Raw genomic sequence first — 3,880 nt, 5'->3', positions numbered from 1 at the left:
CTAGTCAAACTCTTTCAGCTCTGTCTGTCAACATCTACCTTTCCTTCTTGCTGGAAGTTTGCCTACATTCAACCTGTTCCTAAAAAGGGTGACCGTTCTAATCCCTCAAACTACCGTCCTATTGCTTTAATTTCCTGCCTATCTAAAGTTTTAGAATCTATCCTCAACAGGAAGATTCTTAAACATCTATCACTTCACAACCTTCTATCTGATCGCCAGTACGGGTTCCGTCAAGGCCGCTCTACTGGTGATCTGGCTTTCCTTATTGAGTCTTGGTCATCCTCTTTTAGAGATTTTGGTGAAACTTTTGCTGTTGCCTTGGACATATCAAAAGCTTTTGATAGAGTCTGGCACAAAGCTTTGATTTCCTTTCTGACCGTTCTATTGCTGCTGTGGTAGACGGTCACTGTTCTTCTCCTAAATCTATTAACAGTGGTGTTCCTCAGGGTTCTGTCCTGTCACCCACTCTCTTCTTATTATTCATTAATGATCTTCTAAACCAAACTTCTTGTCCTATCCACTCCTATGCTGATGATACCACCCTGCACTTTTCCACGTCTTTTCATAGACGTCCAACCCTTCAGGAGGTAAACATATCACGCACGGAAGCCACAGAACGCTTGACTTCTGATCTTTCTAAAATTTCTGATTGGGACAGAGCAAACTTGGTATTGTTCAATGCCTCAAAAAATCAATTCCTCCATCTATCAACTCGACACAGCCTTCCAGACAACTATTCCCTCTTCTTCAATGACACTCAACTGTCCCCCTCTTCTACACTGAACATCCTTGGTCTGTCCTTTACTTATAATCTGAACTGGAAACTTCACATCTCATCTCTAGCTAAAACAGCTTCTATCAAGTTAGGTGTTTTGAGACGTCTCCGCCAGTTTTTCTCACCCCCCCCCCCCCAGCTGCTAACTCTGTACAAGGGCCTTATCCGTCCATGTATGGAGTATGCTTCACATGTCTGGGGGGTTTCCACTCATACTGCTCTTCTAGACAGGGTGGAATCAAAAGCTTTTCGTCTCATCGACTCCTCTCCTCTAACTGACTGTCTTCAGCCTCTCTCTCACCGCCGCAATGTTGCATATCTAGCTGTCTTTTACCGCTATTTTCATGCTAACTGCTCTTCTGATCTTGCTAACTGCATGCCTCCCCTCCTCCCGCGGCCTCGCTGCACAAGACTTTCTTCTTTCTCTCACCCCTATTCTGTCCACCTCTCTAACGCAAGAGTTAACCAGTATTCCCAATCATTCATCCCTTTCTCTGGTAAACTCTGGAACTCCCTGCCTGCTTCTGTATTTCCAACTTCCCATGACTTGAATTCCTTCAAGAGGGAGGTTTCAAGACACTTATTCATCAATTTTTGACCACTGCTTTGACCCTTTTATGGGACTGGCATTTCAGTGGGCATATTTTTTTATTGGATTTTTGTTGCCCTTGGCCAGTGTCCTTCCTACATAGAAAAAAAAAAAAAACACATACGCAGAGATTATTAACCTGTGTGTGTCTAGTAGTAGTAGTAGTAATAGTAGTAGTAGTAGTAGTAGTAGTAGTAGTAGTAGTAGTAAAGTAAAACTACTATAACTAACTATAACAATAGCAGCTACAAAAAAAAAAAAAAGTAATAATAATAAATTCATGCCGAAGTGAAAAAAGAACCGAAGTGGCGACTTGGATCAGCTGAGGGAGGAGGAGAAAAGTAAACAAACCAAACTGTGCACGCTCTGTGGCTGCTATACTCGTAAGTGTCACGTGTTCCTACCTAATTGTATTTTCATATTATTAAGTCATGTTCGTAATGGCTAGTCTTTTAACGTTAATTTGTCCTACATTCTTTTTCTTTGCCTCATTCTCTTTCTCTTGCTTTTCCTTGTTAATTCCGTCTTTATCTTTTAAGCCACCAGTGTTCCCTGCGCACACAGCTTGGCCAGCCACAGCATTCCATTGGTTAATCGCTCTGTCTGGAAAACTGCACTTCCTCGCATCTTTCTTCGCTCCTTTTTTTTTTTTTTTATACAATTTATTGCTGCGTACTTTAGTGTTGACTGTTGTGTGTGTGTGTGAGTGGGTGTAGCCCAGAAATCCCAGACAGTTACACCAGTCAAGCAAACGCACTACTACAACACACTGACTGCTTAAGTGTATATTCCACCAAAGAAATTGACTGGAGAATATCAGATGAAAAACAGCTACATATACAGAGTGTGGATGGATTGTTCAAAGATGTCACAGAGGGAATACACTCACCCAGCCAGTCAGTTAGTCAGTCAGCCAGTCAATAAGCCAGTCAGCCAGTCAGTCAGCCAGTCAGTCAGTTAGTCAGCCAGTCAGTCAGTCAGTCAGTCAGTCAGTCAGCCAGTTAGTCAGTCAGCCTAGAAACAATGTAATCAGGACCTGGGTAAGGGAGACCGGCTGCCTCAGTACTGTCCTGGGTGTGTGAGCTCTGTCTCTGGTTGACTCCTCAAGAAGAAAGATGTTTGCGAATTTTAATCTAAGAATGTTGGAATAGTTTTTAAATAACTTTAGTGCTTCCATCTGAGGGTTAAGTTGGGTTAGATTTGGTTAAGTTTGGTTAAATTACGTTAGGCTTACATTAATTCAGTTCATTAATTTCTCTAATGATCTCATCGTGTAAATCATGATAAAAGAAAAACATGATATTTTGCTCGGAAATAAATACTGTCTTGATATGAGTTGGCTAAGGTGATGTCAACAAAACCTGACTGTTACATCTGGATCTTGAGTCAGTAGCCCCTGGTGCACACTGCAGGGCATGTAGTGAGGATGTCAGTTGATGGTGAGGTCACAGGAAACAGCAGCAATATATCCTACAGGGTGTCCCAGGAGGAGAGTCACATTCTCAAAAATGAAAAGTCAAATCATTCTAAGTTTAGACAGGATGGAATCAAAAGATTTTCATCTCAACTCCTCTTCTCTAACTGACTGTCTTCAGCCTCTCTCATCACCGCAATGTTGCATCTCTAGCTGTCTTCTACCACTATTTTCATGCCAACTGCTCTTCTGATATTGCTAACTGCATGCCTCCCCTCCTCCCGCAGCCTCGCTGCACAAGACTTTCTTCTTTCTCTCACTCCTATTCTGTCCACCTCTCTAATGCAAGAGTTAACCAGTATTCACAAACATTCATCCCTTTCCCTGCTAAACTTTAGAACTCCCTGCCTACTTCTGTATTTCCATCTTCCTGTGACTTGAACCCTTTCAAGAGGGAGGCTTCAAGACACATATCCTTCAATTTTGACTAATGCTTTTGACTCTGTTTGTGGACTGGCATCTCAGTGGCCTTTTTTTTTTTCATTATAATTTTGTTGCCCTTGGCTGGTGCCCCTCCTACTTAAAAAAAAAAAAAAAAGTGAAACATTCTGTGGTGACAAGCTGCCAGTGTTGTGGTGTACAAATTACAGAACATTTTCGTGTTTTTTATTTTTTAGTTGTGATCTGCTACAAAGATGCACTGCGCTCTTGAATTCACTTGTCTCTATGAAAAGCTTGATGTGTAGTGAAGTACTGTGACATTAAGCTAATGCCCACCACTGTTGCCTCTCTCTCTCCCTGTCCCTCACCAGTTGTTAGTGCTTCCATGTCAGAGTGTCCTGTGACTTGTAAAATGAAGTACTGTAACATTCTTATCAAGCCGACACTCAGAATGTCCACTGACTTGTAAACCATGGCATGAAAAGTATTTGGTGCTGAGTCAGTACTGCTGCTGCTGCTGCTACTAATGGAACACACTGCTACTACTACTACTACTACTACTACTACTACTACTACTACTACTACTACTACTACTACTACTACTACTACTACTACTACTACTGCTGCTGCTGCTGCTGCTGCTGCTGCTGCTGCTGCTGCT

General features: G+C 42.1%; 1 protein-coding gene across 2 annotated transcripts in view; it reads left to right on the top strand.

Moving 5' to 3' along the window:
• Positions 1-1,689: 1,689 nt before the first annotated feature.
• LOC135094128 (uncharacterized) overlaps positions 1,690-3,880 on the top strand; it is a 13,651-nt gene continuing 11,460 nt past the window's right edge. Inside the window, exon 1 of one of the 2 annotated variants that reach the window (XM_063993933.1) lies at positions 1,690-1,747. The gene's annotated coding sequence lies outside the window, so the exon portion shown is untranslated. The remainder of the gene's footprint in view (positions 1,748-3,880) is intronic. The other variant, XM_063993934.1, reaches the window with a different exon arrangement.

Source organism: Scylla paramamosain, chromosome 44, assembly GCF_035594125.1.
Source record: "Scylla paramamosain isolate STU-SP2022 chromosome 44, ASM3559412v1, whole genome shotgun sequence".
Taxonomy (NCBI): Eukaryota; Metazoa; Arthropoda; class Malacostraca; order Decapoda; family Portunidae; genus Scylla; species Scylla paramamosain.
This window is presented reverse-complemented; position numbering and strand designations above follow the sequence as displayed.